The sequence below is a fragment of the Panthera pardus genome, unplaced genomic scaffold (genome assembly GCF_024362965.1).
Source record: "Panthera pardus isolate Hobbes unplaced genomic scaffold, ASM2436296v1 HiC_scaffold_6, whole genome shotgun sequence".
Classification (NCBI taxonomy): Eukaryota; Metazoa; Chordata; class Mammalia; order Carnivora; family Felidae; genus Panthera; species Panthera pardus.
Genome location: NW_026526991.1, coordinates 111,163,677 through 111,178,191, shown reverse-complemented (window position 1 = coordinate 111,178,191; position 14,515 = coordinate 111,163,677). Strand labels below are relative to the sequence as shown.

General features: G+C 40.2%; 1 protein-coding gene and 1 long non-coding RNA gene across 5 annotated transcripts in view; one reads left to right on the top strand and one right to left on the bottom strand.

Moving 5' to 3' along the window:
* The window catches only part of NRP1 (neuropilin 1), a 138,431-nt gene that overhangs the window by 105,531 nt on the left and 18,385 nt on the right, over positions 1-14,515 (bottom strand). The window lies entirely within an intron of this gene.
* Positions 11,515-13,488, top strand: LOC109276306 (uncharacterized). Its single transcript, XR_002084582.2, has 2 exons — positions 11,515-11,693; positions 13,093-13,488. It is a non-coding gene; the product is annotated as an uncharacterized LOC109276306 (long non-coding RNA).

Genomic DNA, 14,515 nt, shown 5'->3' with positions numbered 1-14,515 from the left:
TAAGTAGACCTATGAAAAATGATTCCTTTCATCTTAATCCTGCTTCTTATACCCAAACCAGCCCAGAGCCAGCTGGAAATAAGCTTTTTCTTTGATGAGAAGCACAAGAAGTTTCTGCACTCTCAGGGTAGGCCTAATGCAGACAGGAGTGCCAGGAAGGTTGATCTGGAGCAGTCACTACCCAGGAGTGGCACAAGGGGTCTGTTCTTACTCTAGAGCTGCAGGGATAGGATGGGAACAGGTAATCTGGCAGCCAAGTGCTCCAAGGCCACACACCAAGTTTGGTTTAGGCAAGTCAGTCAGTTCCCTGGAAGGCACCTACTGGGCTACCAGAGTCCAGACAGCATTAGCATGTCAGTCCTAATAATCCAATTTAAACAAATAAAAATCTTTCCTTCACTGCAACTTTAAATACTCTACAAATTGATTATAAATTACAGATTGGGAGTCTACACAATCTGTACTGTAACCCAACACTAAACACTACTGTCTGTGGTGATGCCATATAATTTATGGCAAATTTAGTTATGGCCACAGCCTGTGTGTCTTATTATAAAAAGCAGCACACTGTTTAAGGGGTGAATATTTCACTTGTAGTCTATTAATGAACTGTTTTCTTCAAGGGTGTTCCTATAAGCCACCTGCATGAATTTCTGTTTCTTTAGATTTCAATTGAATATAAATATGGATTCTGAAATATTTCTGGGGACTCTGCAGTTTTACTTTCCATCTTGTATCTCATATTGTCAAAGTGCACTCCATTCCAGCAAACCTACTTTTCCTTCAAACACTTTGGGCCTCAAGGTAGGGTTTAACTGCCTTAAATTGTGCAGGTCTGAGGACAGAGGGAGGGGAGGGGAAAAAAACAGAGGACCACCTTCTCAATGATGTCCTGAGATCCTGTAGTCAGATGGATCTCATGGCTCTAGAAAATTAGACTTGGGGCACCTGGATGGCTCAGTTGGTTAAGTGACCGACTCTTGGTTTCAGCTCAGGTCATGATCTCACAGTCTGTGAGTTCAAGCCCCTCACTGGGCTCTGTGCTGGCAGTGTGGAGCCTGCTTGAGATTCTCTCTGCCCCCCTCTCTCTCTGCCCCTTCCCAGCTCGTGCTGTGTCAGTCTCTCTCAAAATAAATAAATAAATAAATAAATAAACTTAAAAAATAATTAGACCCTTGGACACTGCTCTAAGAAAACATTCTTAGGAATTACATTATTCTCTGAAAACGAGTACTACATTTTCCTATTAATAATATACTTATCAACGTCAGTTCACAGTGGAAATTCACGTTATCCTGTTAATCTTGCTCAAGATGAGCATTAAATGTACCTGTTTTTCTGGAGCCAAGCAGATTTTTAAGATCTTGGGATCCCTAGGAAATTTTTTTTCAGTTTGTGATAGGGAACTTTAAGAGAGCCTATTTCCAGCACTGGTCCCAGGAGCAGCATGTGAAAGTCTTCTTTCTACCCTGGGTGACTAGGGACTTACCAGCAGGTGGGCTCATGTGGTTCCTGCTCCATTAGGGTGTGCTGCCCAGGTTGAAGGGAGTCTCGGGGATCTGAGGGGTCTGCCTGCACACAGCCAACACCCACCCATCTAGGCAGCCCCTGTTCATTATTCACAGCCATCTTTTGCCCTGAGAAAAGCCTGATTTTTCAACTTCAGAGTTGGAGGTCCAATTTAATGTCCTAACCTTATGTCATGCCTGAATTCCCAAGATCCCAAGTGCTTTTCAGTTATTGCCCCGGAAATAAGCACATTAGTACCAGTCATGTGGTCAGGGGTTCTGGGATCCCTGCTCAGCTGGAAGGGAACACAAGTTCCCATAATTCAGTATCTGGTCAGGTAACCTAGATCCTCCAGTGGTTTTGGCATCAGAAGGACCTCTGGCTTCAAACCCTTGTTCTGCCACTGCAAGTTCTGTGGTTTTAGCCAGATCTTTTAACTTTTTTATACTTCATTTCTCTTTCATAAAATGGGGATGGCAATATCTTGCAGCATGCTTGTGAGGATTAAAGATATACACATGCCATCAGGCACGCAGTAGACACCACAGGAACCGTAGCTGTTATTGTTATAGGCTGAGGCTGGAATGTTGCCAGAATGGAAACCCCAGATTCTTCCCACTAATCAAAATACTCCCACCACCGCCACTACTGTTACCACCTACTATTCATGAGCATTTACGTGCGCCAGGAGCTTTTCTAGGCACTTGCCCTGTATAATCTCATTCCATACTCCAATAACCCCACCAGGTACTATTTTTAGGTCCACTTTGTCCTTGAGAGAAATGAGGCTTAATGAGATTACATTGCCCAAGGTCACAGAGTAAGTGGCTGACCCTGGGTCAGTGTGGTCCAGAGAAAGGGCTCTATAAACCATGCCCTACTCTTTCTAGAGGCTGAGCCAAACCTGCCCCACCCCTACCATAGAAGCCTTGTCTCCTTTCCCCCAGAAGCAGCCTTCCCTAGACCCACTGGCTCTCCCAGGCAGGGGTCCATCAGCCTTGCAGGCTGACCTGTGGGCCAGAGGCCTGGGTGCTGAGGCAGGGTCTCTGTCTGTTCCGCTCACCAGTATTGAGCACCATCCCCAGGCTCTTAGCTCAGGATTATCTGAGGGCCCAGTTTTAGGTATTTTTTAAAAAATTGCTGCAGGGGCACCTGGGTGGCTCAGTTGGTTGAGTCGGACTTCCAGTCAGGTCATGATCTCACTGTTCCTGAGTTCCAGCCCCACATTGGGCTTGCTGCTGTCAGACCGTCAGCTCAGAGCCTGCTTTGGATTCTCTGTCCCCTCTCTCTGCCCCTCCCCCACTTGCACTCTCTAAAAAATAAGCAAATAAACGTTTTGAAAAAATAAAAATACAAGTTGCTGCAGGAACTGATTCGGAGGGGTGCAATCAGTTGAGAATAACGACTGGATCCTGGTTAGCTTGACAGTGCCTGTTGAACTGTGGGGGAATCACTGGCCTCCATTTTCCCCATATGAACTCTGTGTTATGATATGCTCTCTAATTACCTAAAGAAATCTGTGAAAAGGGAAAAGATTACCTATGTGACTTGGAAAAGTCACTTGAAAAGTTCATGCTCTAAAAAATTTCCTGCTGTCTCCTATTTCCTACCAAATGAAGATGAAGAACTTGACTTTCAAGACGTCTAAAATCTTCATGGTCCTTGGACCTTGTGGCTCCTGGGCAGCCTGCCCCCTCTTTCTCCCCTCTTTCCTGCCCCTTCTTTCCACCATGGGGACACCTTGTGTTCATTTCAGTATTGAAATGTTTCCAATGACCAAATAATGTCACTCCTGTAGATTAGCTCTCCCGAGGACAAGAAAACATCTTCTTCCTATTTTCCTTGACCTAAAAATGAGTAGAATTTCCACGCATCTTGAGTGTCTACCTGGACCAAGGATGATGAAGTCGGGAATGCCAATGTCCAGAGCAAAGTGCATCCAGGTCAGGAAGAACTATTTTCAGGAACCGATGTGTCACTGTCTCAGGTGGGAGCCCTGATGCTCCACTTTGGACGGTGGCCAGGCAAGGCTCCTACCTGATGGCCAGGGCCCATTGAGGACTGAGGCAGGCGTGCGTGGCAGGAGGGGTCTGTGGGCACTTCTGCTTCTGTGCCCATGGCTTGCCCTCCCATGTGACTGACTACACTTCACTCCGCAGGGTTGCTGCTGGGGTCTCTCCTCCATATGAGCTGAACCAAGCCCAGTGCTGGCAGATGATTCCACACAGAAGCACATGAATGTTGTATCATTTGAATAAGTGAGAGATGCTACCCCATTCTCACTGGGGTTACGCCCGCAGTCAGGATGAGCAGCGTGGCAGGGACGTGTGTGTGTGTGGGGGAGCACTACATTTGGAGAGTTTGAAAGTCCCTTTGTTTAGCTCTTTTGTCCTGAGATTACATTCAGGATTTTTCCTTCAGTCTGAAGTTAGGGAGGTAGACAGAACGAGACTGACCTTTGGAGTGGGATTTTCATAAAATAAATAAACTGGATGACAGCATATAAAAGTTACAAACCTCTTTAGAATGCCATATGTGAGCAACTTGTAAACAGTCCATAAATATCACCTGCTGGGTGCAAGTCAAGGAGGCTGATGCAGAATTCTGTACTAGCACATTTTCTGCAACATGGAGCCATCTGGTAATGACAATTTATTCTCTAGTTGGCATAGGACTACAATTATAAAACATGTTACTACTGACTTCTGTCTGGAAACAGATGATCATGGCTCACCCTGTAGTGTGGGATACAGAGCTGGGTGGGTGTGGCTCAGTGGTGACATGAAGGCTGGGTGGAGCCAGGAAATGGAGTAAAGATTAGTGGGGCATTTCGTGGACATCCCCATCCACAAGTGGGAGTTCAATGGCCACCACCACCACCACCACCACACACACACAACACAGTTTTTGAAGGGAGAAAAAAATGTTCCTTTAATAGTAATGTCTAATTTTGAGCCATTTTTTAAAAAGAATTCACAACCATCTATGTCATTCTTGGAGAACAGGATGGATGTAGGAAAAGCATAGTGAATGGCAATTTCATCCTTTACCTACTTCTTTTATTTTCAATATCCTCATTATTAATTCTAGAATAATTAATTCTACAAAGGATAATAAGGTCTTTCCCAAGTTCCACTTCACATAGAAATTAATAATAATCTGAATGACTTATTTCACTTAACAAGTTATACAGAGAAAGACAGATACCATATGTTTTCACTCTTATGTGGATCCTGAGAAACTTAACAGAAGACCATGGGGATTGGGAAGGAAAAAAAAAGAGGTTAGAGAGGGAGGGAGCCAAAACATAAGAGACTCTTAGAAACTGAGAACAAACTGAAGGTTGATGGGTGTTGGGAGGTAGGAGAGGGTGGGTGATGGGTATTGAGGAGGGCACCTGTTGGGATGAGCACTGGGTGTTGTATGGAAACCAATTTGATGATAAATTTCATATTTAAAAAAAGAAAAAAAAAGAAATTAATAATAATCAAAATAATGAAGTGTGATTGCCTTTTCTCCCAAATAGACTTAGCACAAAATCTTCATGCAGGGGAAAAAAAAAAAAAAAAAAAGATCAAATTTCTCCAAACTGGAGAATAATGTGACAAAGAAAACCAATTGAAGAAAAGGTGGGCTAATGGCTGTACTATCACAAACACGAACAAAATCTACAGACATATTTTAATGTCATTATCCCCTTCCCACCTCCCACAAACCTTTCCAATTATACTTTTAATCAAGAGTTCCCTCTCATGTTGTTACTTCCTGTCCTTCTGGGTTCCTATGATATGTAGTTTCCATCCTGGTCTCATCCTGTTTGCCCCTCTGTAAAAGCTAAGGAGCCTGGCCCACTGTCTGCCAAGGCTTTTCAAAGCCCCAGAAGTCTGTAAACAGGAAAGATTTCCTCTGAGGCAGAGGGCCCCTCCTTGATCAAAAGATGGCTTTTGGATAAGGACTTCCCCCCAGTTTTTCACCATTAACACTTTGCAGATCAGATGTTCTCTTGGAGGGCACTTTATTACCATCCGTGGCAGAGGTGCCGGCATCTTGCCAGGACTGCAAGAGCCACACAGAAAATGCAGGAAGAGTAAGTTGTAGCTGGTCTGTTAATGAGGAGGTGGGGCTTGGAGAAAAGTTAAGATTTCCTCTGAGAAATCCAGGCCCAGGCCTGGAGCCTCTGTCCTGATTAACAGCCAAGGAAGGCAAGCTGATCAGACCTGTTCACAGTACAAAGGGGGACAGGAGAGGTGTGGGAGGTGCTCTGGCAAGTTTGGGGACCTCGAAGTTTAGAAATAAAAATAATAACTGTAAACACAAAGATCGCTTCTATCCCTGTGGTTAGTAAGGGCCCTGAGGTCACTTTGAAACTGGTTTTGACAAATGGGAGCACAGTCAATGACTTAAAAGGTAGAGACATCATTCCAGGCAGAAATTCTGGGTATGATTGTTTATAAAGTAAACTTTATCATTTTATAGTCACAGCTCATATTTCCAAAGTTGAATACATCTTTGTCCAAGGCAGTTAATCACCCCTCTGTAATTTCACTACAATCTACCAATTTCAGGCAAAATTTGTCCCTCCACCATAGCGAGATTTTGCATTCCTTTCTAGTGAATCACACCTGTATGTGAACCTCATTATGTAAGAGTGAAGTGAGAGAGAGCAATCAACGCTATCAGTTACCTTCTCTCTAAATTGGACAAATAGATCAAAGTGTACTCAAACAAACAAACATTTCTAAAAGACCTTCTCTCTTGTATTCGTCTTATCTGTAGAACTCATTCTTCTTTTTAATTACCTGACAAGGAAAAACGGGTGCTTTGAATTCTTATCACACATTCCTCTGTAACACTCAGCTGGCACTTCCAGACTGCCTTGTTTCATTTGCTATCTCATTATTTGGATAAACTCCATATTCCAAAAGAGATGATAAACTTTTAAATATCAAGGGATGCATTCCAGGGTACAGTTCTTTGTCTCTGCCTTTCATGCAGTTGTAGGTGGTACAGATCAATAACAATTCATGTTTAAACTCTACCTTATTTAGTTTCCAGTTGACAATGATTAGGGCCTTATTTCATTATAATAGGGAAATGAAGTGAAAGGCCAAAATTTGTGGGTGTGAATGGATATTCAGTTTCCTCTCTAAATGGGAGGTTGGTGGTTAATGAGAAAAAAGTAAATAATGTTAAATGGGATGGAAGTGGCAGGAGAAAAGTGAAGCTTTGCCCACATAACCAAACTTGGAAACCGCCTCATTTACTCATCAGTTATAGCATTTACCATCTTAAATTATAAAACATCTGTTTACCAGTCCTGCTTCCCCCATTTACTGTAGCCCCTTTGAGGATGGTAAACAAGGCGTTATTCATCATCCTGAGCCCAGTGCCCACTGCCCACTGTGGTACTTCATGCGATATATGCCCCTGCCTTTTGTTTTTACTGAATAGAATAAAACAGTATTGGTATCGTGATAAGGAAGAAGAAATGAAGATTCTGATTTTTTCAAATTTTGAGAATCCATTTTTCCATCAAGATATAAATGGGGGATTCAACCAAATCATATGACAGAACAAATATTCCCTGTATGATACTTAGCTGTTCTTGGGAAATAACGAAAAGTAATTTGGTTAACACACGAAAAAAAAGGTCAAACGGTTGAAGGTAACTGAAATACATTATAATAATTAGTTTAGGAGTTGACCCAAGACATGTTTTCACTATAGTACCTTTTATTTTTGGCTTCCCTTTCCTCTTCTTTCACTGATTTACTTCTCTTTATTTGAACTGAACCCCTAGCCCCCCAGGAGTACTAACTCATCACTGCAAAAGACTGAGAAAGCTAAGAAAAGAATGGGGAAGAAACCAAACCCCAACCATAAGAGACAGTTGGTAGCATTTTGTCTTCAGTGAGGTTCTCTGTCATCCTGGTTGGGATGCCTTTTATTTATTTATTTATTTATTTATTTATTTATTTATTTATTTATTTTTAATCCATACTGCCTCACTGGTTCCTTTGCTTCTCAGTACCCAAGGGCACCAGGACTCTACAACATGATGATTGTCCCATAGCAGCTGTTGTGATGCTATTTTCCAAGTCAAACTTAGCTCTGAGATAAGCTGTGTCTTTCATTATGCACTCTGGGGAATGAAATGAAAATGACTCCATCTAAACCAATGGCCATGGCGTTGGCATTCAATCTACTCATCTCCATTTATTTGTGGACCCGATTCAGTCTCGGTCTGAAATTTTACAGAATTGCATGACACTCCTCACAGATGGCATCAAGCCACTGCTTGAAAGCTTCTGGGGGTAATGGGAGCCCACTGCTTTATGAAATAGTCCCTCACTAGAGTAGAAATTGAGTAGAAAACCACATACTTTGAGTCTAAACAATGAAAGTCAGAAAAGCAAAAGCATCCAGCTTGATTTAAAGTAATGTAAAGAATCAAATCAATTCTTTGTAATTGAAAAGTGATTTGCTATAGAACACTGTGCATCAGGAACGTGTGTTCTGCCAGGCTACAAATGGGCACTCTGTGACATTACCATGGACCAATTCACAGCACACAGTGATAGTGGGAATCATTGATTTGCGTGACCTCACTGATAACTCTGTCTGAAGATTTTCTGTCATATAGCAACTATTATAAGGTACTGAATTGCATTTGTATAAACATATATAATGTACTAAAACTATTTTTTTAACGTGTAAACCTTTCAAATTAAAATAGCTCAAGATTGAGCTTACATTCCCAGGAAGTCATATTTTATGACAATTAGAAGGGTTGTGATGGTGTGTTAGGACCATCATTTTTACTCACTGGTCCCAGTCCTACCTTTCAAGATGACACAGAATAAGTTCTCAACCTCTTGAAGGACAAGCTGCAGAAGAGATACATGTGTCCCAAACAACAAATCATGAATATATACTACCCAGAACAAACAACAAATAGGAAAAGAAACATAGGTACAGAGGCAGTGTGAATGGGTGAAGGAATTATTGTTCTGGGAATCAGGAGAAACAAGCTTGTAACACAGCCTCACTCACTGGGAAAGTCACTCACTGTTAAATCTCCAGTTTCTTCATCCACCCAACAGAAGGGTCAGAATATAAATCTGGGGTTATCATTTTAGCTAACTGCCAAGCAGTGTATGTGTTTATAACTTCCATACATTTTAAAAACTATGTTAGACCTAAAAGCTTATGATAGGAACACAATTTGGGGTCCTTTAGTAAAACAAAAAAATTCTAACCAAAATTTTAACTGTAGCTGTTATACATACATGGTGTGAATATGTGTATGTGTGTATGAGTACGGGTGCGTGTGTGCAGGGAAGTTATTGTTTATATTAATTTGCTAAGGTCAAATCCATTTTTTTCTAACTCTTTGTTATTTGCTTGGGCTCCCCAGCAAACACAGTTCTATTATTGGCAGAGATGCTGTCTGCATCTAGCTCACATTGTTTCCCTAGCATAAATAAAAGAGACAGAAACAATGAGCATAAAACTACTGCTGGACTCAGATGTGGTGTTTACCAAGGCAGCTGCTTTTGCATTCTTAAAGTCATAAGGGGGTGTCTGTGTGTGTGTGTGTGTGTGTGTGTGTGTGTACACGCACATGCATGCCCATTTCTGTAAGATCCGACAGTCACTGAAAGTAATTTCCTTCATCCTCTATTTTGCCATAAAGACTGTTAAAATATATATTACACCTGTGGCTAGTTTACTAATTTCCTTGACAAATAATTGCTAGTTATCTATGACATAGTAGCATTATTTAGACTACACTTGGTTTATTTCCTTTGTTTTATACCTTTGTTAAAGGTAGTCAGTGATGTCTTTTAGCTGGTCCATAAAGGGTCACCTAAGGAAAAGCAATTACATGATTAACATCTGGGAAAAATATTCCCTGTTCAGTAAGTTTCATGAGAACAAAGTTATTTCTCATAAGATTTTTTTTTTCTTCCAGCATCAGCTTTGTTTTCCTAGGAATTGTGCAGTAATGCTGGAATTAATGAGTGATGGAGCCCTTGATTGAATCAATGTTGAGTTAAATTAGTTTGTGTACATAGATGGGACTACTTTTGTGGAAGCTAGAGTGAATATCTCAAGGAAGCACACTAAGAAAAGATGCAAGGCAGAGCTACAGCTGCCCAACAGAGGCAAACAGAAGCTTAACTGTATAGACTTCTTCATAGTCTACATATGTTGAAACAACAGGCTGATTCATAGCTTCCTTGCTTAGTTTCCAAATTGCCTTTCAACAATAGCAAATTTACTCCCTTCCCTAGACTATAGTTGGGATTTACAATCCTACAAGCTCAAATCTTTACAAAGGGAACACTGCAAAACATGGCTCCCAAATCTTGCTGGTGACAAATTTAGATGTTTTCACAGACTGGCAGAATTTTCAGGTGAGACAGGGGTTGGGAAACTATGGTCAGCACAGCAAACTGGTCTGTGTGTTTTTGTAAATAAAGTTTTATTGAAACACAGCCATGCTCATTCATTTACTTGTCTAGGGCTTTCACACTATCATGGAGGAGCTGAGAAGTTGAGATTGAGATCATCTTGTCAGCAAAACCTAAAATATTTACTAGCTGATCCTTTTCAGAAAGTGTGCCAATTCCTGATTTAAAGTGTCAATTTATGTCATAAAAATATCAGCTTCTTTGAAAATGTAGATGATTTTAAAGTAAATCTCACCAACCTCCCCTATCTCTGAGAATTACCCTCTTAAGCAAGCTGCTAATTTGTATTCAAGAGGCTTAATACTGTCCTTACTGTTCAGTTCAGAAATCATAATTCTAGAAATCTCTTCCAAAGAAATTCTCAAAGATACAAAACGATGTGCATAGAGATGTTCATCTCACCATTATTGTTATTACTTATAATTTTGAATAATTGAAAATAAATGTCCTAAGCAGTTTAATAAAAATTATTATTTTTGCAAAGACAATGTGATTTATAAAAGTCATGTCTTAAAAGCTATTTAAGGGCCTAATATAATACTTAAAATGTAATTTGAAGAGAAAATGGTAGGATAAAAAGTGTTTACAGAGAATTGTCTCATTTTTTTTAACATATGCATATTTCCAAATGCAAAGAGAAAAGCCTAAAAAAAGATACACAAAAAGAAGACAGTGTTATCTTTGAGTGGTAGGATTACGGGTAACTTATTTTCTTGTGTCTTTTTTTTTTCAAATATTTATTCAAAGGAAAAATATGCAGCATGAGTCCATCATATATATGCAACCTCAGTGTGGTGTGCATGTCTCTATAGAAGGCCTATTGTGTAAATCAGAACGTAGAGTTTGCCAAGCCACAGAGAAAATCTTTATTTAGAACTATAAAAATGATAATGTATATTTTCACAGTATCTGCAAATCTTGAGTTTTTAAAATTGATTCTATAGAATATATACATAAGACTTCTTTCAAGACAAATAATCCAAAAATTGTCATTGGGCTGATAACAATTAGATTTAAAAATCTATTTCGGATAACTCTGTGCTCAAGAAAAAAAAATACTCGTGCCTTAACTTAATCAACAAAAATGTTTGTTCTACATAAAACTCTTGTCTACCATTCTGTGGTTAGCCTATTTCCAAAAGAGGTTGCTTCTGTGTACGGACTAAAGATGGCTATTTGTAGCACTTGAACTACCACCTCTTTCTCAAGCCTGTGGGAGGCACTGCATTCTACTGTGCCATTCCTTTCCAAGAAGTTTTCTCAAATGTACTACAGAAGGCCACTGCTAATCCATACCAAACATATTTGCCATCTTTGACAGATTTGGTAGGTGAATTCTAGTTTTCCTCCTTCTCTTAAGACGAAATGGTCAAACCCATTTTTATCAGCATTGAACTGGATCATCTTACTTCGAAAGCAATCGAATGTTGTGTATACATTTCAAAAGCATCTCAAAATGTCCATAATGGGACCTACTACCTTGCTTTTTTACTATCTATGTTACTGGTACTATTGTTTTTTCAGGTCTTGAAGACAGGGATACCCAGAGTCGCTAATCCCAGCCTCCATCTCCCCTTAGATCCAATCATTGGTCAAGTTCTGTCCATGTCTCCTTGAGGATTATCTCTTCCTTTCTATTTCTATTACCCCTCACTATGTTCAGGAAGTGGATGGGGACCTTTAATGGAAAGAGACGAAGATGGAATGGTAAGGTAAAGCATTCTGCTCCATTTTTGTTAAAGTATTATTATTTTTATACTCCAGCTAGGGATATGAGAGAGAAAAGATTTCCTATAGTTTCCTTCTGTCTTCTCTTTAATTTCTGCCACTTGAAGAAAGAGTAAAATGGTTGCTCAGGCTATAAGCCAACTCTAAAATGTGAGGGCTGATTGAGCTTGGTCCCCACTGAGAGATTCTTGTATATGAATCACCCAGAGGCCATGTCCCCTGCAGCCCTGTCGAGCCGGCTCTAGCAAACATATACTTTAAAGCAACCCAAAACCATCCTGGAACTTTGGAGGCCACATGTTCACTCTGTCCATGTCCACTGCTTCCTGAAACCTGTCACTCAGAGCCTGCTGGAGAGTAAAAGAGGATGGACTGGGATCCATAATTATAGTCAAAGGAGCCAGGACCCGAGGCAGGACCTTCCTAGCCAGTGTCAGATGTGGATAGCCGGCATGCACCGGTCAAGTATTTAGGGCTGGAGATTGAGTGAGCTTGGGAAGCAAGAGTAGTGACTGAAGGCTGAATCAGAGAGGGTCTGGAACCTCAGCAGAGGTTACATGTAGAGAGCATCAGCAACCAGGAACAAACATGACACTCAACCAACAATTGCCTAAGCCAGATGTTTTTATATGCATCTTATTTGGAGAGAGAGTCAGGTCCCAGGTGGGACAGTCTGGAAACTGCAGGTGAAGATAATGAGGATCAAGATGGAAGGGCACAGAGTGAGCACAAAGGACAGCTCCTGCCACAGAGGCTCTCTTCTGTTTATCACCGTCTTTCTAGAATATAAGTGCCATGATGGAAGGGGATGATGTCTGTTACAGTCACTGCTATATCACCGAACAGTCATTGGCACATACTGTGTAGTCAATAATTACTTGTCAAATGAATGAAATAGTAGGCAACAGTTGAGGTATTCAAAGGAGGAATGTTGGTGTCCAAATAAACAATGTTTTGGAAAGTGCCTGAATTGACCTCAACTTCCAAGGTTATAAGTTCTGAATTTATCACCATGTATTTTTTTAAGAATATGTTGTGATGGATGTTGAACGGTAAACTCATGATCATCATCAGCCTCAGGGCCTGTATAAATGATATCTACACCAAACCCTAAAACAACATGGATAAGAAGCATGAAGAGCTTAAATCCCAGAGTCAGTCCTAGGAAGGATGTAATGACAAAAATAATGGGGGTTGACAGTTCAAGTTCTTTTTTTATTGCGGTGTTTAGAAATACTAGACATTTTCCAATTAATGCTGGGAATTAGCTAAATAACTTTAGACATTAGTCCACCATTGATCACTTGCTTTAACAAAAATATGGCTCGGGGGACCAAAGGGAGGAGAAAAGTACAATTAATATGTTCTTTCATTTCAGGTCCTGTTTACATTTGCATCTTGAATGACTTGGATTTATTGTTTTAAACCAAGTTTCCTGCCTGTAATAGAATCATTAAGAGAGCTCTTAGTTTTTATTGGGAACACATGTATGTTCAGAAGTGCCTAGTCAGATGTGCTCAGGAGAAGGACAGCACATTTTAATCACATCTCTCTCCCTGTTTAGTCTTTGGTAAGTTGCTTTATCTGTGTACATTTTGGTGATTTCACTGTAAAATGGGGCTGGTACAAATAAACAATTTCCTAAGGATGTGTGAATTAACCAGTGGTTATAAAGAGCTTTGAAATGATGATGTGCTATCAATGCTAAGTCAAATTATGAAATTGCACCTTTGCAAAAATGCTATTGTGGAAATAAATGAATCTGAACATTGTATTTACAGTGTGATTTGCTTCTGAAATAGAATATTCATAATGGGCCTCAGCAGGCGACAACAAAGTGCCATCTTATCTCCTGTTGATAGACCACAATTTCAGAAAATTATTTTTACAATGGCATCTGAACAAGCTCCTTAATTCGAGGCTGTTTTACAAATAGATGCATAGCTTATTACACAGTTTACACTGCCTCTGAGACATAAAGAGTGAGGTGGGATTCATTAACAAAATCGCTGTTGTCATTCCTTTGTATTTTTTCCAATGTAATTTCTATTTTTTATAATCTAATTTTAAGAAACTATGTTAAACAAAAAGGTAAGGTAGAGCTACTTCTGTGTTAGTGATCAAATCCAAGTTTCGATTAACACTTAGGCTATCAATTGCAGTTAAATTACACTTCGAACTTGGCCTGTGGCTCATTTAGTTTCAAGAATAAACAACTCATTCCTATGCGAAATTTCCACTGCCCGCAAATATATTCAACGACAGCAGAACGAGAGATGAGTATTTCTGAGGACCACATTCTCAGTTCTTCCAAATGACTGATTAGCTGAAACAGACCTGGTAATGGGGAAGATTAAAGTCAGGTGGGAAAATGGGCAATTCCTCGGAATAAATGTTGCTGAAATAGAGTTTAAAATGTCTGATACCATTTGGGGGTAGAAAACTGACATAAAAGAGTGTCTCTGACATAAGAGTGTCTCAGAGGCAAAAAAAAAAAAAAAAAAAAAAAAAGAGTAAGGAAATGGGAGGGGCCATTTTACAAAAGGCTGAGTGGGGATAGCTTACAGCTAAGACAGACAAAAGAAAAAGGGGCAGGGGTCTTGTCAAAGAAAAAGGAAGGCCCAGGGATCAGGGCCAGGAAAAATCGCCAGAAAAGACATCTTTGGAATATGCTCTTATGGCAGCAGAATTCCCCTGCACACATTCACTCTTGTTATATTAGAGGCAAGACAGCTGAAAGCACAGAGCCCAATCCTCTCACTTCACAGATGAGGAAATGCAAGCCCAGAAAGATGAAATAC